At 35.4% G+C, this 24300-nt stretch overlaps 1 protein-coding gene across 4 annotated transcripts in view; it reads left to right on the top strand.

The window, feature by feature from the left end:
- The window catches only part of LOC148943665 (zwei Ig domain protein zig-8-like), a 314535-nt gene that overhangs the window by 269496 nt on the left and 20739 nt on the right, over positions 1-24300 (top strand). The gene's annotated exons all lie outside the window — the stretch shown is intronic.

The raw sequence follows: 24300 nt of genomic DNA, 5'->3' as shown, positions 1-24300 counted from the left end.
CTCCAACTGAAAAAAATTGGCTTAGGAGGAATATTAAGAAAAGAACCTGTTTTGAAATGGTATTAAAGCCTTTTGAAAAGTATTGCTTGGTGTTGGGGTGTGCATAAGGTCGTAAAGTAATGTTGGGAGTGAAAAAAGAGGTATGCTCCAACTTGAAAAAAACCGGTTTAGGAGGAATATTATGGAAAGAACTTGTCTTAAAATGATGTATAGACCCTTTTGAAAAGTATTACTTTGTGTTTGGATGTGCATTAAGTCGAAAAAGTAATGTTGGGAGACAAAAAGAATGTGTACTCCAACTTGAAAAACTTGGTTTAGGAGTAATATTAAGAAAAGAAATTGTCTTAAAATGATGTATAGACCCTTTTGAAAAGTATTGCTTGGTGTTTGGGTGTGCATTAAGTCGAAAAAGTAATGTTAGGAGTGAAAAAGAATGTGTGCTCCAACTTGGAAAAACTGGTTTAAGAGGAATACTAAGAAAAAAACTTGTTCTGAAATGATATAATAAAAAAAATCCTTTTGAAAAGTTCTGCTTGGAGTTGGGGCAAGCATGAAGTCGAAAAGTAATGTTGGGAGTGAGAAAAGATGTGTATCCTACTCCAATTTGAAAGAAAAATGGGTTTAGGAGGAATTTTAAGAAAAGAACTTGTTCTGAAATGACATGATAAAGCCTTTTGAAAAGTATTCCTTGGATTTGGAGTATGCATGTAGTCGAAAAGTAATGTTGGAAGTGAAAAGAGATGTGAACTCCAACTTGAAAAAATGGGTTTAGGAGGAATAATAAGAATAGAACGTGTTCTGAAATGATATAATAAAGTCTTTTGAAAAGTATTACTTAATGTTAGGGCTAGCTTGTAATTGAAGATAGAACATTGACAAAGTAGCCAAATCTGAGTCTGATCAATCTTAAAAATAATAAAAATTGAAAAAGCCTTATATGAAAGAAAATGAATAAAACCCTATCAAACCCTAGATGGGTCAGCACTCTAAAATGGAGCAACAAAATGCGAGTTTGATCAACCCAAAAAATAAAAAAAAAGCGGAAAAAAACATCTTATTAAAGAAAAATGAAAACATGGTTAAACTCTCAAAATCTAGACGGTCAGTTTCCTAAGACGAAGCAACAAAATCTGACTTTATCAATCCAAAAAAATTAAAATGGCAAAAAGCCTTATATTAAAAAAAATGAATACACGGTTAAACTCTAAAGCCCTTTATGGGTCAGCGCCCTAAGAAGAAATGGCTAAATCTGAGATTGAGCAATCCAAACACTAAAATTGGAAAAGGGCTGGCATTAAAGAAATATGAAAACACGGTAAAACTCTCAAACTCTAGGGGGTCAGTGCCCTAAAACAAACTCCAAAAATCTGAATTTGGTCAATTCAAAAAATAATAAAATCGGATAAAGCTTTATATTAAATAAAAATGAAAATAAGATCAATATCGCGAACCCTAGAAGAGTTAGTGCCTTATGAAGAATTCACAAAATCTGAGTTCGATCAAATCAAAAATAATAAAAATCGTAAAAAGTTTAATAATAAAGAAACATGAAAGTACGGTTAAACCCTCAACTTCTAGACGGTCAGCGCCTTAAGACGAAGCAACAAAATCTGAGTTTCATCAATCCAAAAATACTAAAATTGAAAAACCATATAATAAAGAAAAATGAAAACATGGTCGAAAGCTCAAACCATAGAAGGGTTAGTCCCCAAAGGCGAACTCCCAAAATCTGATTTGGTTCAATAAAAAAAAATAATAAATTAGAAATTTTTTTATTTTAAAGAGAAATGAAAACACGGTCAAACTCTCAATCCCTAAAAGGGTTAGCCCACTAAAACGACCTCCCTAATTTGAGTTTGATCAATTTGGAAATATTTAAAATTCGGAAAAAAAACTTAATATTATACAAAAATGAAAATACGGTCGAACTCTCATACCCTAAAATGGTTAGTACCCTAAGATGAACTCCCAAAATCTGAGTTTGATCAATTAAACAATTTATAAAATCAAAAAAACTTTAAATTCAAGAAAAGTGAAAATATTGACAAAATGTCAAACCATAGGAGGGCTAATGCCCTAAGGTAAACTCTCAAAATTTGAGTTTGATCTATATAAAAAAAGAAACGGGCTCCCAAAATCTGAGCTACAGCTACCCCAAGTGTATTGGCACCCTCCGTCCATGCAACGCCTGGGTGGTAGTGCCCCTAGTGCTTTGCCTATTTGCTCATCGAAGTTGAATTTCTTATGTCCTGGGCCCAATATACACGAGAAAATATAAAAATATAGAAAAAAATCTAAAAAATATGGAAAAAAATCTTTTAAAAATTGAATAAATGGAAATGAAAGTTCCTTTTATCCAATTACTGTTTTGGTTCGAAGTATATCTCGAAATGATTGCGCGTCGGAAAATAAATAATTTTTGATCATCTTGATATACGATAAAATATAATTGAAAAGTATGCGTTAAAGAACATGAACTGTATATCGGCGCCCCAAACCCCAGAAGGAATGGAAAGAAAATTGTTAAAACTTAATAGAGGCTAAAATATAACCAAAATATATTTGTTAAAGAAGTCGAAGTGTATGTCAGACCCCCAAGCCCTAGAAAGGCATGCATAAAGTCGAAAAGTGATGTTGGGAGTGAAAAAAGTTGTATACGAAAGTGGAAACAACAAGGTTACAGAGCTGTAAAAGAAAAAGGTTATTGGACGTTAATATTACAAAGGCTTTTGACAGATATAGCTCGGTGTAGCAAAGCTAAAACTAAGGTTAGGAGTGTTACAGGAGTGCACTTTGTGTTAATAAAATTAAACTCTATATCGCCCCCCCCCCCCCAAACCCCAGGAGAACCCAAAGGGGGGGGGGTAGGCACTTACCCTTAGAAAAAAACAAAGATTAAAGTGGAAAGAAAGTGGCTCTCCATAAGAATTCCCGTGCATATGTTTCGTATGTCCATGAGTAGTGATAGGTTAATTAAAGAGACCGGGTTGGTAGTAAATTACTGTGTCAATTAAAGAGACGGGGGTGGTAGGAAATTACTGTGTCAATTAAAGAGACGGGGGTGGTAGGAAATTACTGTGTCAATTAAAGAGACGGGGGTGGTAGGAAATTACTGTGTCAATTAAAGAGACGGGGGTGGGGGGACATTACTGTGTCAATTAAAGGTAGCGGCCAGGTGGGGTATTACTGTGTTAATCTAAGGTAGAAGACAGATAGAAATCACCACGCCTAAAAAGTCAAATCTTTGTTTTGGTATTTTTATGTTGTAATTATAATCAACATACCATGAAAATTCGTACAGTTCACAGTACACGGATTTTGTATTAAATTTCATGCATCTGATAGAGTCATGGCTGTTTACATATCATGCACACATTGATGGTTGTTTTCCTGGTATGGTTAAATGAACAATGATACGATTTTTTACATTCTAAGTATCTTCCCATTGATTTTTATGAAACTTGTGTTTGATATAGGAATTGAACGTGAGACCCATGATTTCCTAAGGTAAAAGAACGACACTTTAATCGACTGAACCAACAAGCCATTGAACATATTATGATTTTCGAAATACATCCAATGTATTGTTTCTGGGACATTGCCCGACTGATTTTAAGCGTCACAATATCGTAAAAAGTTCAAGCACATCCGATTTATCAATTGGATTTTTGATAGGTGTTAAAAGTGAATTTTTTTTTTTTAACATGTTTTTTTTTAAACTTTTTTTTATTTTTTTATTACAGGTCTTAGAATGACATGAAACATACTTAAAACATAAAAAATCACATTTAATATTTTCCAAATTCAAAATGAGAATGATATAGAAATGTTAGTCGTGACTTTTACTATTAGATAAATATTATTTGTAGTAGTACTTTTTTTTTACTTAATTTCTTTGAACTTAAGACAAGACAGGTAGGAAATTACTGTATCAATTAAAGAGACAAGACAGGTAGGACATTACTGTATCAATTAAAGAGACAAGACAGGTAGGACATTACTGTATCAATTAAAGAGACAAGACTGGTATATGGATGTTTTATGTTTATGTATTTTTATTGTTCATTGTATTGGTGTTATATTTGATGTTTTATTGTATGAAAGTCTGATTGTTATTGTAGGGAGGGTTTTAATATATGGTTGAACATGTTTGTTACTTTATGATTGATTATACGTATTGTTATATGGTTGGTGTTTTATTTAATGTTTTTTTGTATGGATGTTTTATCTTTATGGATGGTAGGATTTTATTGTTCACCATACAATCGGGCTAATATTCCATGTTGTATTTGAGTTTTTTTTTTTATTGATATTTTATGTTTATGAGTGTAAGGATTTGTATTGTTCACCATACAAGCGGACTATCATTTCGTGTTATATCTTATTATGTTTTTTTTGTATGGATGTTTTATGTTTATTGGTGTTAGGATTTTTAATGTTCACCATACAAGCGGGCTATCATTCCTCGTTTTATTTAATGTTTTTTTTGTATGGATGTTTTTTTTTTATGGATGTAAGGATTTTTATTGTTCACCATATAAGCAGGCTATCATTCCGTGTTTTATTTAATGATGTTTTTTGTATGGATGTTTTATGTTTATGGATTATTTTTTTTTTACATGTCTTAAAGTGACAGAAAACTTAATTAAAACATAAAAAATCAGATTTAATATTTTCGAAACTCAAAATGAGAATGACATAGAAATGTTAGTCGTGATTTTTACTATTAAATAAATAATGTTTGTAGCAGCACTTTTTTGATGTTAAGTGTCACAATATCGTAACAAGTTCATTCCATTGAACTGGAACAAGTTCAAGCACATCCGATTTATCAATTGGATTTTTGATAGGTGTTAAAATTGATTTTTTTTTTTTTAACATGGTATTTTTTTCTTAAGGATTTTCCTTATTCACCATACAAGCGGGCTATCATTCCATGTTTAATTTAATGATGTTTTTTTTGTATGTATGTTTTATGTTTATGGATGTTAGGATTTTTATTGTTCACCATACAAGCGGGCTATCATTCCACGTTTTATTTGATGTTTTTTTTGTATGGATGTTTTATGTTTTATGTTTTTATGTTTTATGTTAGGTTATGCTTTATGTAGAGTGGCGCACCACTCTAAGTGAACCTAGATTAACGCAAACTTTTGCATATCTCTCACTATGACTGTGTGTCTGAGCGGGTGTGCTGCCATCTATAATTGATCTAACCTAAATTCAACGTAATGATGCATACAGTCATTGGCCCAGAAAATAGGTGTTGTCTCAGAAACCAGTCTTTTTGCTTGTCCCCGTGCCTGTTTTTGTCGGTTTGTACGTCTGAATCTATACTCTCACTATCTTTGCACGTGTGTCTGGGCTGGTGACTGCTTGTCCCAGTGCCTGTCTTTGTCTGGGTAGGTGTTTGCTTGTCCCAGTGCCTGTCTTTGTTGGGATTTACGTCTGAATCTATATGTTTGTTTGTGTTTTTGTCTCTCTCTCTCTCTCTCTCTCTCTCTCTCCCTCTCTCTCTCTCTCTCTCTCTCTCTCTCTCTCTCTCTCTCTCTCTCTCTCTTTGCCTATGTGTCTGGGCGGGTGTTTGCCTGTTCTCATGTTTGTCTTTGTCGGTTTCTATGTCCAAATCTATATATTTGCACTCTTTTTGCTTGTATGTCTGGGCGGGTGTTTGCTTGTCCCAGTGCCTGTCTTTGTCGGTTTGTATGTCTGAATCTATGTATTTGTATGTGTTTTTATCTCTCTCACTCTCTTTACCTGTGTGTCTGGGCTGATGTTTACTTCTCTCAGCGCCTGTCTTTGTCGGTTTGTATCTCTTAATCTCTGTATTTGCACACTTTTTTGTATCTCTCACTTTTTTTGCCTCTGTATCTGGGTGGGTGTTTGCTTCTCCCAGTGCGTGTCTTTGTCGGTTTGTACGTCTGAATCTTTACTCTCCCTCTCTCTGTCTGTGTGTCTGGGTAGGTGTTTGCTTGTACCAGGACCTGTCTTTGTCGGTTTGTATGTCTCAATCTATGTATTTGTATGTGTTTTTGTCTCTCTCTCTTCCTTTGCTTGTGTGTCTGGGCGAGTGTTTGCTTATCTCAGTGCATTTCTTTGACGGATTGTATATCTGAATCTATATATTTGTATGTGTTTTTGTCTCTCTCACTTCCTTTGTTTGTGTGGCTGGGTGGGTGTTTGCTTATCTCAATGCCTTTCTTTGCTGGTTTGTATGTCTGAACCTATATATTTGTATGTGTTTTTATCTCTCTCACTCTCTCTGTCTATGTGTCTGGGCGGATGTTTGCTTCTCCCAGTACCTGTCATTGTCGGTTTGTATGTCTGAATATATGTATTTTTATGCATTTTTGACTCTCTCACTCTCTTTGCCAGTGATTCTGGGTGGGTGTTTGCCTCTCTCTCAGTGTCTGTCATTGTCGGTTTTTACGTCTGAATCCATACTCTCACTCCCTTTGGCTATGTCTCAGGGCGGATGTTTGCTTCTCTCAGAGTCTGTCTTTGTCGGTTTTTACGTCTGAATCCATACTCTCACTATCTTCGCTTGTGAATCTGGCTGCGTGGTTGCTTCTCTCAGTGTATGTCTTTGTCGGTTTTACGTCTGAATCTATACTCTCACTCTCTTTGCCGTTGTGTCTGGGCGGGTGTTTGTTCCTGGTACTTGTCATTGTCTGTTTGTATGTCTTAATCTATGTATTTGTATGTGTTTTTGTCTCTATCACTCTCTTTGCCCATGTATCTGGGTGGGTGTTTGCTTCTCCCAATGTTTGTCTTTGTCGGTTTGTACGCCTGAATCTATACTCTCACTCTTTTCGCCTATTTGTCTGGGCAGGTGTTTGCCTATCCCAGCGCCTGTCATCGTTGGTTTTTACGTCTTAATCTATATATTTGTATGTGGTTTTGCCTTTCTCACTCTCTTTCCTAGTGTGTCTGGGCAGGTGTTTGCTTGTCCCAGTGCCTGTCTTTGTTGGTTTTTACGTCTGAATCTATATGCTTGTATGTGTTTTTGTCTCTCTCTCTTTGCTTGTTTGTCTGGGCGGGTGTTTGCCTGTCCTACTGCCTGTCTTTGTCGGTTTGCAAATCTTAATCTATGTATTTGTATGTGTTTTTGTCTCTCTTACTTCCATTCCTAGTGTGTCTGGGCGGGTGGCTGCTTGTCACAGTGCCTGTCTTTGACAGTTTGTATGTCTAAATCTATGTATTTTTATTTGTTTTTGTCTCTCTCAGTTCCTTTACTTGTGTGTGTGTCTGGATGGGTGTTCGCTGGTCCCAATGCCTGTCTTTTTCGGTGTTTATGTCTTTATCTATATATTTATATTTTTTTATCTCTCTCGCTCTCTTTGCCTATGTGTCTGGGCGGATGTTTGCTTCTCCCAGTACCTGTCTTTGTCGGTTTGTATGTCTGAATCTATGTATTTGCATGCATTTTTGACTCTCACTCTCTTTGCCTGTGTATCCGGATGGGTATTTGCCTCTCTCTCAGTGTCTGTCATTGTCGGTTTTTATGTCTGAATCCATCCTCTCCCTTTCATTGTTTGTGAATCTGGGTGGGTGTTTGCTTCTCTCAGTGTCTGTCTTTGTCGGTTTGTATGTCTTAATCCATGTATTTGTATGTATTATTTGTCGCTCTCACTTCCATTGCTTGTTTGTCTGGGCGGGTCTTATCTCACTGCCTGTCTTCCTCGGTATGTATGTCTGAATCTATAGAGTTGTATTTGATTTAGTCTCTCTCACTCTCTTTACCTGTGTCTGGGTGGGTGTTTGCTTATTTCAGTGCCTGTCTTTGTTGGTTTTTATGTCTTAATCTATATATTTGAATGTGTTTTATCTATCTCACTCTCTCTACCTATGTGTCCTGGTGGATGTTTCCTTCTCCCCGTATCTGTCACTATCGGTTTGTATGTCTGAATCTATGTGTTTTTATGCACTGTTGACTCTCGCTCTCTTTGCCTGTGTATCTGGATGGGTGTTTGCCGCTCTCTCAGTGTCTGTCATTGTCAGCTTTTACGTCTGAATCCATACTCTCACTCTTTTTGCCTATGTGTCTGGGCGGGTGTTTGCTTGTCCCACTGCTTGTCTTTGTTGGTTTGTATGTCTGAATGTATATAGTTGTATTTGTTTTCGTCTCTCTCTCAGTCTCTTTAACTTTGTGTCTGGGCGTGTGTTTGCTTGTCTCAGTGCCTGTCTCTGTCGGTTTGCATGTCTTAATCTATGTATTTCTATGTGTTTTGGTCTCTCTTAGTTTCTTTGTCTATGTGTCTGGGCGTGTGTTTGCTTCTCCCAATGCCTGTCTTTGTCGGTTTGTTTGTCTGAATCTATGTATACGGTTTTGTTTTTGCCTCTCTTTCTTTAGCGTACCCTAGAAATAATGGAAATATAACAAAGTAATAGATAACATATTTTAATAGATAATATATTTTTTATCAAATGATGGCATATATGACATTAACAAAAATATATTGTAAATATACTATTACACATTATTAATGTCAATGGTCAACTTTGGATATTTTGAATCTGTTCCATAAAGTAGCTATCTATGACCTTTCTCTATATTGTTGCTATCGTCTTCTCTTAAATCGTAACCGGTAGAATAATCATTATTCCATTTTGAGTCATACACAATATTTACTGGTGTGTCACCGACAGGTTCAATATGCGTTTCGTCTTTGGTATTATTTGATTCATTGACTGTTTGATTAATGGTAGTAATGTTTGCTGTCACTTTTTTTTCATCGATTCACCTTTATATTCCTTGGTGATATTTTGTACCAATGCCCTTTTTATTTTTCTGGCAATTTCACTGTCTATTACAACATCATTTTTACAAAGGTAACAGTTCCGGCACGTAGACAAGATACGGCTTATGAGATTAGTGGAAGAGTAGGCCTTTCTTTTCGTCTTTGCTTTCATTTGAATGGTAATACCTAAAAGATGACGATAGGTTCTATCAACTGGTAGCATGGTACTAGAAACCCTAGCCATAAGATGTCCCTCTTCATCAAACATTTTTTTATACCGGCGTTTCCTTCGAAGCCAATCACGTCCGTGGATCTTAGCCTTGCAAATCCGCCATTTATAAAAAAGAATTTTTTTTGGTACCCCAAAGAAATTTAATTCCTTACTGTCAATACAATGCATGCATACGTTTCCGATAGTGCTACCACTTGTACATATTTCATAGTTTAAATACTTCTCCTTGTCAGTATTCAATGCTACAATAACACTATCATGTGAACACGCTTACTTAAAATGCTTCATCTTCACTTTTTTAGAGATATTAGTTACGTGTTTATCGTTCCACTGCGTAAAAAATATTGATTTAATACATGCAATAAACTAGATAGTGTCGATAACCCGCCATAGAGTACCAGTGAGAAAGCTGTGTTGTGTCTATGAGCAAGCATGGAGTACGATTGGTAGAGCCGCATGCATATTTCATGTTAAAAATCCTTAAATCCATTAACGTAAAACATCCATACACATAAAAAAATTAAATAAAACATAGAATGATAGCCCGCTTGTATGGTGAACAATAAAAATCCTTATATCCATAAACATAAAGCACCAATAAAAAAAACATCAAATAAAATATGGAATGATAGCCTGCTTGTATGGTGAACAATAAAAATCCTAAAATCAATAAACATAAAACATCCGTACAAAAAACATCATTAAATAATACATGGAATGATAGCCCGCATGTATGGTGAACAATAAACATCCTTACATCCATAAACATAAAACATCCACACAAAAAAAAAACATCAAATAAAACATGGAATGAAGGCCTGGTTGTAGGGTGAGCAATAGAAATCCTTACATACATATACACAAAACATCAATACACATAAAACATCATTAAATAAAACATGGAATGATAGCTCCCTTGTATGGTGAACAAAAAAATCCTTACATCCATAAACATAAAACATCCATACAAAAATAAAATCAAATAAAACATGGATGTTAGCCCGCTTGTATGGTGAACAATAAAAATCCTTACATCCATAAACATAAAACATCCATACAAAAAAATTAAATAAAACACCAACCATATAACAATACGTATAATCAATCATAAAGTAACAAACATGTTCAACCATATATTAAAACCCTCCCTGCAATAACAATCAAACTTTCACACAATAAAACATCAAATATAACACCAATACAATGAACAATAAAAATCAATAAACATAAAACATCCATATACCTGTCTTGTCTCTTTAATTGATACAGTAATGTCGCACCTGTTTTGTTTCTTTAATTGATACTGTAATGTCCTACCTGTCTTGTCTCTTTAATTGATACAGTAATTTCCTATCTGTCTTATCTTCAAAGAAATTAAATTAAGTAAAAAAAAAGAAATTTCAAAGAAATTAAGTAAAAAAAAGTGCTACTACAAACAATATTTATCTAATAGTAAAAGTCACGACTAACATTTCTATATCATTCTTATTTTGAATTTGGAAAATATTAAATATGTTTTTTTATGTTTTAAGTAAGTTTCATGTCATTCTAAGACCTGTAATAAAAAAAAATAAAAAAAAATACCATGTAAAAAAAAAAAAATAAATCAGGGAGGGGGTTTGGGGTTGGAGGGTGTGGGTTAAAAGGAGGGAGGGATGGGGGGGTGGAGGGGGCATAGGGTTTAGGGATAGGGGTAGGACTTGGAGCCCAAGCATCAGAAGAAATTGTCTAGTATGCATCTCAAATCATCGTGGTATGTATATTCTCACGAAGATGTCCTAAAAATGTCCCAAAACAGATCACTTTTAACACCTATAAAAAATCCAATTGATACCTCGGATATGCTTGAACTTGTTCCAGTTCAATGGAATGAACTTGTTACGATATTGTGACGCTTAAAATCAGTCGGGCAATGTCCCAGAAACAATACATTGGATGTATTTCTAAAATCATAATATGTTCAATGGCTTGTTGGTTCAGTCGATTAACGTTTCGTTATTTTACCTTAGGAAATCACGGGTCTCACGTTCGATTCCTATATCATACACTAATTTCATAAAAATCAATGGGAAGATACTTAGAATGTAAAAAATCGTATCATTGTTCATTTAACCATACCAGGAAAACAACCATCAATGTGTGCATGATATGTGAACAGCCATGACTCTATCAGAAACATGAAATTTAATACAAAATCGTTGAACTGTGAACTGCACGAATTTTCATGGTATGCTGATTATAATTACAACATAAAAATAAAAAAACCAAAGATATGACTTTTTAGGCGTGGTGATTTCTATCTGTCTTCTACCTTAGATTAACACAGTGATACCCCACCTGGCCGCTACCTTTAATTGACACAGTAATTTCCCACCACCCCCGTCTCTTTAATTGACACAGTAATTTCCTACCACCCCCGTCTCTTTAATTGACACAGTAATTTCCTACCACCCCCGTCTCTATACGTGACCTGTCACTACTACTTCCATGGGGACCTATAAGCTCTTAGACCCCTCCAAATACCCCGTATATCTAAGTTACCCACTTGAACTAAGTTTTTCATGTGGAAAAAATTCATTGTGTAGTGCCATTATATATTCCGTAATAGAATGTTGCCTTGTTTCCAATCAAGCTTCAACCCGCTTAATTGGGCGCGGGAAGTTTGAATTCTATGTCTGGGTCGCTGGAATATCTCTGAATAAACAATATCTCCTAGCCAAATTTCGATGCCTGGAGTTAGAACCAGGTCAGGTACCGGCCAGACTTTGCCTTGGAGCACGTTTTTGCATACAAGAAAAAGTGTGTGAGAAATTCTTGCGTTTCAAAAAACGAATTTTGGAGAAAGTGTAATAAGATACCTCCTATTAAAGTTAAAAGTTGGACTCTCAAATTTGATGGATTATGAAATCTCCTAGAGAGGGTTAGAAAAAAGGGAATTGTAGCTTCTCCATAGGATTTGGGGTCAGGAAGGACCTATCAAAAAGTAATTGCAGCTGCTGAATAGGGAAAACGGCCAGGAAAAATGGAATTGGACTTGCTGCATAGGAACCATTAAGACTACTCCTACTCCAACATTTGAAAATTGCAATCTATGTACATACTTACCAAGAATTATAAGCCAATCGTTCATCTCAAAACTTTCACTTGATTGCATTTTGGCCCCATTTGGCCCAAAAACTTTGATTTGCGGGACAAAACGGCAAAATTCAGAGGTTTTCTAAGACAATATATCTTTCGTTACTTAAAACGGACACAATAACTTATGGTTTCCTTTCGAATGGGTTCTCTCTCGATATTTTACTATATTTACCTTGATATAAACACCCCAAAGAAAAAAAACCATCTATATGTAATAGTCGTATTTGTTGGAGAAAAAATTATTTTGGTGGTTTTTTGTACATAGGAACTTGAAAACTCTTTAATATAGCTCTTGAGCATGACGAACATAATGCTGCAACTCTCGTCCAGATCACACCCTTCTTTGAGGGTTTCTTAACCTTTTTTTGGTTGCAAATTTCCTCTGGCTTCCTATGAAGTAATTTTGAATTCAATGGATTTTACATATTTAGAGTCACCGTATAAAACAGATACTTTTCATGTCATCTTCGTCTTTTAGAGTCTTGAATAAGATATTCATGTTTCGTTCCAATACTGATTGCTAGCGAGAGAGTGCATTAAATTCTAAATTAAGGAGATGTCAAATGGAGGCTGTTGATAAAATTACGGAGAAACTGTTGTGTACAGCCAGACAGCATAATAGTGAGATATTGTATTGGAGTACTAAGATTGACAGGAAGTAGTCAGTACAGAGCAATGAACAATTTGGTCTCTATTTGTTTTTGTATCTTTTTTTTTCTTCCTGAGCCTTCGTATAATTAAAATATGATGTGCCTTTTCACACACACACAAAAACTGTATTTTGTGGTATCTTTTGTGTGGTGTGTTTAAGATAGGAACAGGCTTCATTTAATGATAAGGAATGGGTTAAAGAGAGATGGGAAAACTAATATGAGAGTTCGTATAGTTTCTGTACCTTCTTGATAAGGTTATATAAAATTATATTAAGAAGAATAATAAAGTGTAAAAAAAGTATTACAATTTTGAAGGGAGGAAAGATTTATTTTCCAAGGAGAAGTTGGTAGAAGTCAGAGAAATTAAAAGTAAGGAGATGTCAAGAGTCCTCATTTTCTTAAGTTTAATTGTATTTGTATCATTGTCAGGTTCCTCGCCCTGTCATCTTAGCAAGGCCCGTCTTCATTAAAGTAATGCACTTTATCTAATACACAGTATATATAGACTCAACTCTTATTATGGCTTGTGAATGTCAAGAATGTCACTTTCGAACTAACTCTGTCATCCCCATCTGGAATTTAATTATAGGGAAACACTACAGATAGCTTTCTCTAGCATATTGAAAGTCAGAGACAAAACTAGAATTTTCCTCCAGAGAATTTAGTCTGCATTCAAGCAGCAGCTTTCAAAAAAGAAACAGGTCTTGCAATCAACATAGTTTGTGATTAATTATTAAGAAGCATATAATATTGAAAGACAGTTTCATGTTGCCAGAGTAACATTTTAATAATCTACAGTATCTAAAACTGAAGTGTAACATTTTTATCACCATACCTGTATTGGCTACTAGTGCTTTAGATTTGATCCTGATCTACAGCCGAGTGTTGACGATGCCTTCTCCAGCAATTTCATAACGACGTAAAATTACCTCTGGTGTACCCTTGCAAGCATTTCTCCTCATCTCATCCTGTTGATAGATGTCTCTTTTGGTCAACTTACAACTTTATATAAATTTAATCAGCATAACTTTTTAGTGAGGAGAGAAATACTGTGCGCAATATCTTAAGACAGCATTAAACAACGGGCAAAGACAATAGGAGCCCAAAAAGGCCAAAAATATACAATCAGGCCTGTGGCCTCCATAATATTAAATCTACCTTGTATACACAAAAAAATATACCTTGTCATGCGAAAATCTGCTTGTTTTACAAGGAAAATCTACCATGGGTTTGACTCGAACCAATGACCTACAATGTAATTTCGAGTCTCTCTCGGTGATAGACTGATCAAAGCAAATTTTCAGTCTTGCCACCTCACAAAAAATCCCCATACGATTTTAATTCATTGTTGCAATCTCATCCAAATCTAAGGTTTACAGTGTCATCTCCTTGTGTGCTTTGTAGCTGAACTGCTCCAAAATAATCCTATATCTGTCTAAAAATGACACAAAAGCCCCTACCCCTTGGAAAACTCTTTCTTGGTAACCAAACTATAGAGAATCGCATCTGACATTTCTGACAACTTATAAAGAATCGCATCTGACATTTCACAACTAAGCCCAATGTCTATAGTGGTCTTTGCACAATTGTTTCAAAAAATCCCCAGCATTTCATTTTCTACCTGCTTTAGTACCCATGTTTCTTGCAGGGCATTGAAGTCAGAGTCGGCTTAGTTGTGAAATGTCAGATGCGATTCTTTATAAGTGATCTTAGTAAATTTTTGGTGAATGGAGTTGTAGTAACAGAAATAATATAAGATCCTTTTGAGTTGGAGTTACTGAAAAACATAAAGGCTGATTAAAGTTGAAAGGCTCTTCTCAGCACTGAGGTTAATTAAATTCGATCTCAGGGCTACTATGAAAGAAGATTTTGCCGAGGCAATTTGTTTCTGAGGAATACAGAAAAAAATGTGGTAGCTAGCTAACTATCTCAGCTCGGAGTCAGAGTTGGTGTCGAAACCTATTTGTAAGACCTATTTATGACAAACTTTTCTACTTTTTCAAATGTTTGATTCCTTACCTTAATAGTAAATGTTCAAGAGAAGTAAGATAAGAATTGTTAAGCCTTTCGCGCCGAAGCATCAATATTCCTGCGTTCTGTGGGCAGGATCATATTTTTCTGTGGGTAAAAGAATGAGCTAACATCAAATCTGACGTTCATTTTGACTTAAAACATGCTGCTATTAAGGAAGACTGCAGGACTCATAATTCCCTGCAGAAGTGTACCACAACAACGCTAGGACTTATAAGTTCCGATGGGCTAGAAATATTTTCTTAATAGTGTGAAAAGATACATTCGCAGGCGAAAAGAAAGAAAAACAGTAAAGGTTTCATTGGTATTTAATGTTTTATTTATTTAAGGTAATTAAGGTAATTTAAGGTAATTTATTGGTATTTTAAGGTTTTATTGGTAATACTCTACCAAACAGTTCTTGCGATCATTGACACATTCCATATTTTGAGGAAATTGAGAAAATCGGAGACTCAACTGGTTTGAAAGGGCACATGTCACTTCTTTGCCGCTAAGATACTAATTTTGACCAGTAAGTCCCCAAACTACTGAGTCGTACACTATCATAGACCAATACCCAACAGCGTTTTTTTTTTTTTTTTTTTTTTTTTTTTTTTTTTTTCGTTACAGTTTTTTTGAACAGATCCAGCTGACTTGCTTTTCGTGACTTGAGTAGAAATTAAGCCCCATCCTACCCCTTTGTTTGAATTCAAGCAGTGTTAACTTTTCTTAGATAATTTCGGAGACCACACTGTCTTTCCATGACGATAAAATAAAACTTCAGAATAGGGATAAAATCCTTTATAATAGAAAGTGTATAGAAATTCACAAAAATATCTTGTATGTTTGTGAATTTCTGTACACTGTCTATTAAAAAGGATTTTATCCCTATTATCTTATCGTTAACTTTTATAAGTGACAGAAAACAAGGGGATCATGCGGTATTACTTATGACATCAAAGAAACTGTGCCACAAGTAAGTGTCAAAATTTCAGGGACTTTCGATCTTATCCATATAAATTAAAAAAAAACTTTTTCCACAAAATAAGTTTTTCAAAGAAAAATTAAGAACTCAATTAAACAAAAAATGAGCAAAAATAGAATCAACGGACTCGGTCATATAAGCATGAAACTACCATAAATCAGCATCGACAAATAAATGAAACCCAAAACGAACAGAAATTACAATAAATAACCGAGTCAAACTCAAAATGAGCAGAAATTAACATAAGTTGGGCGCAAAACCCCTATACCTTCCCAGGGCCATAACAAAATTTGCACTTTACTGAAAAAATATAAATGTTTTTACTTTTATAACTTTAATAAATTAAATAATATTAACATTTTGATTACTAAATATCAGTAAATGTATATCAAACTGACAATGTATATTCAATTACATTTTTTTCAGTAAAGAGCAAATTTTGTTCTGGCCTTGGGAAGGCATAGGGGTATTACGCCCAACTTATGTTAATTTCTGCTCATTTTCATTTTGACTCGGTTATTTATTGTAATTTCTGTTCGTTTTTGGTTTCATTTATTTATCGATGCTGATTTGTGGTAGTTTCACGCTTGGTAAATTATTTGATTTTATTTTTGCTTATTTTTTTAAGTGGAGTTCTTTACTCTTCTTTGAAAAACTTTTTTTGTGGAAAAATTTTTTTAGATTAATTTCTGTTCGTTTTATATTGACATATTCTTTTCAGGGAAAAAGAAAATAATACTTTGAATCATTTTGTTTTTTAAAGACTTTATAGGTTGGCCTGCTATTTGTATGCTGGAGAAAAATTTTCAGCAATTTTTAACACCATACACCCTTTTAAAAATCTGAACACAAATAGTACTGTTTAATTTAGTTTCATACCTCCTCTAGTTGACCTAAAACGGAAAACTTGATGCCATTCGCAAAAAAAAATCTGTTTACTTTCTTTGATAGCTTGGATACACTTACGTTATTTTGATTTGGTTAAATTTTAAGAGCAGAAGTAGCCCCGAAAGTTTGAACACAATACCCTCAGTCGTTCTTGGGATACTGCTGAGATGCCTTATTGAGAATTAGCATTAACACAGTGCATTTTGATTTAATCTTAAGGCAACATTTAGCTTTTAAACATAATGAGCAAATGGGACGGTGGGCGTGGGAGGGTGGGAGTGGGAGGGGCTGGGGGGATTCGTTGGCCTCCAATTACTTTTGACTATTAAAAAGGGCATCAGCCCTTTCTATTTTCAACCAAATGAGCCCTTTTTAAAGTTCCTACGACAACTCTTTCGATACGAAGCGCCCTAGTCTAAACAATAACAACAAAAAATAATACATTATACCCACATCGATATTAACTATAATAATGTCCAGCCTTGCGATTACTTTCGACTATTAAAAAGGGCGATAGACCTTTTGATTTCCAATCGAATGAGCCCTTTTGAAAATAATAACACTTCCGATAAACATCTTAAGTGCCTCCAGGGCATAAACAACACTTACCCTAAGGTCTGTTAGGGTGGCTGTCACCCTCTAAGACCTAATTTCCAAAACTTTCAACTACGTTAAACAAAACGGATATCTCAAAATTTTTATTGGATGTGTTTGGGAAAATAGTGGGCGTGAGAGGGGCGGTAGTCGCTCTCCAATCACTTTCAACTATTAAAAATGACCCTAGCCCTTCCAATTCCCAATCAAATGAGCCCTTTTGAAGTTTCTACGACAAACTTTGAATAAAAATCTTATATACCCCCAGGGCATAGCTTACAACCCTTGCCCTGAGTGCTGGGGGGGGGGGTGTCATTCTCAAAGACCTAATTTCTAGAATTGTTTACTACGTTGAGCAAAATGGCTATCAGAAAATTTTGATTGGATGTGCTTGGAGGAATGGTGGGCTTGCGGGGGCTAGTTGCCCTTCAGTCACTTTTGACTATTAAAACGGGCACTAACCATTCCAATTTCCAATTGAATGAGCCCTTTTCGAAGTCTCTACAACAACTCCTTCGATACGAAGTGCCCTGGTATAGAAAAAAAAAAAATAATAATAATAATGCATTGTGCCAACATCGTTCTTTACTTAGGCAGCGCGATTGCGCTGCCTATGATACTGCTTCTTTTTATTGACAATATTTACACCACCCATATGCACCTTTTTTCTTTTTGACTGTTGGCACTTTTATTTTCGAGAGGGCTCGATCATAGCTTTTCCTTTTGACAGCAACATCCACAAAGCTGTGGTAGTTTGATGCTAACCGTACAGATTGCGATCCATCAACTTGACATAATCAGTCTTCCAATCTTGCTTATAATCGAAGTTATTTTGTTTCAGAAATTTATCCGTGGTTCGAAATGGAAGGCCATTTCACTTTGATAGTATCCAGGAGCTCCCAACTACATTTTCTTTTCTTAAGACATTTAACAGCTGTAAGAAAGAATTTTTTTTTTATAATAAATCACTAGGCCCTACAGGTCTGTTTCCATGCTAAGTCTTTGTCAGCTTTGTAACAACACGCCCACCAAGAAAAAGACCACCAGCATCTTCAACTACCTCAAGTCTTCCTTGATAAACATAAAAAGAGTAAATATATCCCTTCATAGAAGCAAATCACCACAACTTGTAAGCCGTTTTATTGGGTTTTATTGGAGTTTTTTGCTCGAGAGAAGACCTGCTCTCGAAAATTAAAATTCAATCATCAATGCTAACATACGTACGAGCATTTGCCAGGTATTGTCCAATATATTTGTCATTGGACATAGTTTTAACAGTACAACTGTCTGATCAGCAGCCATCATCATGCTGTCAATAACGTATATATTTCTTCAAATCGGTTTCTGTTAATTTTTAAAGATTCAAATGTTGTTCCCGAAGCAGAGCTATTCGACCAGTAGTATCTTATTCTGGACAGCTGATGATCCCATAGAAAAGTTTGTCCCATTGCAGTTTTCTAATAGACACATATAGAAAGAATGAATCTTCTTAGAAATAATTAATGGGGAAAAGTGACAAAATAAACCATACCACACATCAAGGGGATGTCATGACTGACAAACTGAACATCTTCTTCCCAGTTCTTAAAACACAGGGTCTATGTCTTTTCGACATAGATTTTTATCAGACTCAACAGATAGTTTACCTGGCGGCCCCAGAGCTGTTTTAAGAACACATTGATGTTCAAACTCACACATAATACTAAATATAGTATTTATTAATTAATAATCATGCTTTTTTTTTACTGCTGTGGGGCCAGGGGGCTATTAAGCTTCTTCATTTCACCAAAGCTAAGGCAGGGGGGGAAGGAAATATTTTAACCAGTATTTTAGGGGAGCAGATGATCAAAATTATATTATGATGAAGATAGTGAGTTTTATAAAGAAAATTTTACTAGATCTGGGGTGGGAGAGCCTTTTCCTGTTCCACTCAAATGATGGGACGGGGGCTAATAATTTTCTAATGTTCATCAGAGATGAGATAAGATTTATTAAGCAAATTAATCTATCACAAGCCCAGGTGAGGCAAATTCTCATTTTAAATGAGACAAGCCATCATATTTGGTATTTTGCTATGGGATACATGATGAATACAGTCTTGTTGAAGCCAACTTGGCAGAATATAATCAAAGCGTTAGCCGAACTTGAACAAAAAAGACTGCAGGTATAAAGACTGCATTTGAGGACTTGAAAAATCCGCCCGATATTTATAAATCCCTTTCAAAGACATTTAATGCATTAACAATTAAGGAATCTAATACAGGAGAATGTGCTTCGTTGATGGATAAAATCACTTCTACGGAACTTGATCTGGAAAAAACTAAGCGAGAGTTACTGCAAAATATAACTAAGAAGGCTAATGAAAGGTTTTCAGATGCTGATTCCTTCCGCCAGTCATCCCACGACATTATTTGTCAAATATATGATGCGATTACTCTTGATTATCAACCCAAATTTGAAAAAATTGAACAATCGCTGAAAACTCTTCGCAACCAAATTATAAATCAAGAAGAGAAAATCATGAAAATTGAGATGAAACTAGATTCATTTGAACAAGAAGTACTGCTTGATTCGCTAATTTTGCATGGTGCTAAGCAACAGTCCGGATCTGACCTCCAATCAACATTCCTGCAAGTTTTCATAACCAAAATGAACCTGACTGAAATTAATATTACCCAAACTAGGAATATCTACAGATTCAAAATATCTCCTGCTTTAACCGATGCCTCCCTAAACGACAAAGTCCCTCCTCTTTTAGTTAAATTTGTGAATAGTGATATAGCGAAGAAATTCTTCAAAGCAAAAGCCAGGTTAGCTTCAAGTGGAATTGTCCTATTGGAAGCATTGACAAAGAGGCGACATGAGATCCTATATGCCGCTAAGAATTGATCTGGTCATAGAAATGTTTGGACTGATCGTGGGCAAATTTTGACAAGGCCTAACGGTGAAAGTGTCACTAAAAAATTCATACTCTAGCCGACTGTGTTTAAGATTAAGTTTTTTTTTTTTTTTTTTTTTTTTTTTTTTTTTTTTTATAGATATTTTTAGTATCTTGCCATTCATATATTCAGCGTATTTTATTTATCTTTTGCTTATTTTTTTTCTTTGTGCGTATCTGTCTAATGATTTACTTTCGTTCCAGTTAACTTCAATGAAATTTATGGATTTCAATAATTATTATTTTTTGTTAAATGCCTGTTCTCACAAGTCATTGCGTCAGTTTGGGATTTTAATCCTTTGTTATCTTGAAAATAATTTTACTTGTATTGGTCTCATGGGTACATTAATGCAGTGGAGCTTTAGTGTTATTTATTTTTTATTTCAGGAACTAAGTAGCATGATTAATGATTTAAGAAAGTTACTAAATTTATCTGAAATTATTATTATTAATTTGTTCAATAATATAAAATGTATATGTATCTTACTTATTGGTATGATTATTGTGATTTTATGTATTTATTTATGTCGTTAACCTTTGGTCTGGGGAGTTTGGTCGCGGAGCGGATCTACCATCCACCGTAAGTAAAATGATTAATTCTTTTAGTGACCAGGGTGATGTTAACTCTTTGGGGGAACGTTTTGTTGAGTTACAAAATAATCCTTTAGATATAGAAAGTATAATTAATAATTCAGTTGGAAGTAGAAATAGGAATTATAATGATCCTAAATCAGTTATTGAAAGTAAATATGTTTCGCAATTAAGTGGTTCTGCCTCTTCTAAACAAGATGGTATTTTCTCTGTGCTTCACCTAAACATTCAGGGACTTTGTTCCTCTTTTGATGAGCTGAAATGGATCGTCAGTGGGGGAACTCCGGATGTTATTGGTTTATGTGAAACTTTCCTGGATTCAAAAAAAGGATATGCTTTTAGATATCCAAAGATTTAGGATGGAGAGGATGAACCGGAAACAGATGGCGAAAGGTGGCCTTGCCCTGTATATTGCCGATAATCTTGTATATAATATCGGAAGTGATTTGAGTAGAAATGAGGAAGAAATCTTTGAATCCCTTTTTATTGAGATCAAGTCAGGTTGTAAGGATTTAGTTGTCGGTTTGGTTTACAGATCCCCGAGTGGATCTATTCCTTCGTTTATGAAAATTCTGGAAGAGGTTTTGGACTTAGTCCAAAAGCATCCTTGCGAGCTAATCCTTATGGGGGATTTCAACCTTAACCTGCTGGATCAAAATTCTGCTTCGGCTGCAGATTTTTTGTCAATGATGCTTTCCGCGGGAACTCTACCCTCATTTTGTATACCAACCCGAGTTACTGAGATGCATGCATCACTTATTGATAATATTTTATCGTCACTAGATACCTTAGATGATTTCCTGCTATTTCACGATATAGGACTGCTAATCGATCGCAGTGTAAAGCTTTGCCATCTAATCTCCCATTTTTCCGTTTTGGTGTCAGTGAGATCAGTCTACTTAAATCTCGTTTGACTGATCAGCCTTGGGATAGTTTGGATTCTGAATCTGATTTTAACCGCTCTTTGGATTTCTTTTATGATTCAGTAAAAGATGGTATCCTAGAAGTTTGCCACCGGAATGCAAAGCCTCAGACCTCGAAAAGGAGAGTAATGCTGAATCCGTGGATGACTCCAGGTCTCCATAAAAGCTGGAAAAGGAAAAATTATCTGTGGAAACTATACAAGGCTTCGTCATCTGCTTCTCATCATCAGCGGTTCAAGGCTTATAGGAATATATTTAATTCTCTGTGTTGGAAGGCCAAGTCTCAGTATTATCACAGGAAATTTTCTGAATGTGGAAAGGATGTTGGGAAGACATGGAAAATTATTAATTCTGTACTTAAACCTACTCCCCCTCCGCCTTCAGTTCCAACAACGCTGATAGTTGACGGTAAAATTGTCCAAGGAGAGGAAAATGTTCAGCTAGAGCTTACGTCTTATTTTGCTAATATAGGAAAAATGACTGCTTCATCTGTGAGCTCTAGAACTCCTCGTTACGATTTCAGAGCCTATCTTGGACCCCCATGTTTAAAGTCAATGGTCTTGAACCCTGTTTCTGAGTTCGAGGTAGCTCGGATCGTAAATGCACTTAAAGGTTCATCGTCTTCAGGGCCAGACAGAATTCCTACAAGGGTTATCCGTGCCGTTCTTCCTGCTATTCTGTCACCATTGAATAAGCTTGTTAATCTGTCTTTCGTGAATGGAATTTTCCCTGAATCACTCAAGCGAGCTAAGGTTATAGTGCTGTATAAAGGTGGGTTCCGGAGTGATCCTGCTAATTATAGGCCAATTTCTCTTCTATCTGTTTTCAGCAAAATTTTTGAGAAGGCTATGCTATCCAGGCTTCTTAGTTTTCTGGATGTCAAAAAATTTTTGCATGATTTCCAGTTTGGATTCCGAGCGAATCACTCTACAGAGCATGTTTGTGCACCTCTCTTGAATTTCATTCATTCGGCAATAGATTTTGGTCTTATCACGGCAGCTTTATTTTTGGATGTTCGTAAAGCTTTTGATTCTTTGACTCATTAGATTCTTCTTTGGAAATTATCGCATATTGGTATACGATCAAATGTTTTCTCTTGGTTTGAATCATATCTTTCTGGCAGACTTATTTCAATTGATCCGCTTTTCCAGAGTCCTTCTGAAGTAGAATATGGTGTCCCCCAGGGATCTGTTCTTGGCCCCGTTTTATTTCTGATTTATGTCAATGATCTTATTTCAGCAGTCAAGAACATCAGTCCTCTAGTATGCTGCAATCTTTGTCATCTGGATGTTCCTTTGTTTCCCAATGCTACTTCTAATGAAGATTGACTCGTTGCTTTTGCTGACGACAGCACTTTTGGGACTTTAGGGAGGACGGAATGTGATGTCAGATCTAACCTGGTGGCAATATTTGAGAGAGTAGTTTCATGGTTTGAGGCGAATTGCTTGGCCTTGAATGTTACCAAGTCACATTTTCTTATTTTTTTTCTCGAATTGGTGTAGCTATTCCTCAACTGACACAGCTTCAGGTGTCACAAGGCTCCTTGTGTAGACCAAAGAATCGGTTGGTCTGGTTTCTTGGTATCCTGCTTGATGAGAACCTTTCGTTTAGACACCATATAGCCATGATTAGGGTTATGCTCTCACGGAGTTCGGGCGTCCTTCGAAAACTCAAACACACCTTTCCTGGATCAATTCTGAAGCTTCTTTTTTCTGCCTTGTCCAGTCATATGTCTCTTATTGCCCCATAGTATGGATGTCTACTTTTCCTTCTACACTGCGGTCGCTTTCTGTCATGTATGATAAAAAACCGCGGCTGGTTATGGACACCAACTGTTCTTCACCAAGACCGCGTCTAAATATACAGTCTATCTACATTCTTTCTTGTGCTTCTTTTGTTTTTCATCAGCTTCATGGCAATCTTCCGAAATCTCTTCAAAAAACTCCTCAGTTTATTTCTGATTCAGCTCCATATAACCTTCGTTCGTCACATAATATCTGCATTCCTCCTACTCCCACTGTGCGGTCAGATTTCAATCCCCTCATCGCTTGTCATCAGGTTTGGAACTCCCTGCCTTCTTCAGTAAATAAATGCCACTCGTTTGGCACTTTCAAGAGGATTATTAAGGACCATTTAGTTAAGAATCAAACTGAATAATTTTTTTTTTTTTTTTTTTTTTTTTTTTTTTTTTTTTTTTGTGGAGTTGATTTCCCCTGAATGTTTAGTTTTGTTTTATGGTGGTCTTCTCTGCGCTATTACTCCCTGACCTCAGGTATGACTATCAATATTTATTGCTGAAACTTGTATAGTTCACTAAGGAGTAGCATTCATGAAGACGGGTTAAATTTTATTGCTTTCGCACCATTTTATTACAGTCCAATAATTATAAGCCTTATGACTGAATTAACCCATAAACCTCAATTTTGCTACCTAGCCTCAGAAATAAGCAGAGTTGATTGAATTGGAATTTATATAATTTTAAATACAAGCTAAAAGGGCTGTACATGGCTTAAGTTTTGATTTTTTAATATTTTGGATAAGAGTTATGAATAATATCGTAACAGCTATTATGATGTTAGTTTTACCTGACAATACACATAATTCTGT

This window comes from Artemia sp. Qi Xiang Cuo, chromosome 15 (genome assembly GCF_049724085.1).
Source record: "Artemia sp. Qi Xiang Cuo chromosome 15, ASM4972408v1, whole genome shotgun sequence".
NCBI lineage: Eukaryota > Metazoa > Arthropoda > Branchiopoda > Anostraca > Artemiidae > Artemia > Artemia sp. Qi Xiang Cuo.
The sequence above is the reverse complement of the archived record's forward strand: the minus strand, read 5'-3'. Positions and strand labels throughout refer to the sequence as shown.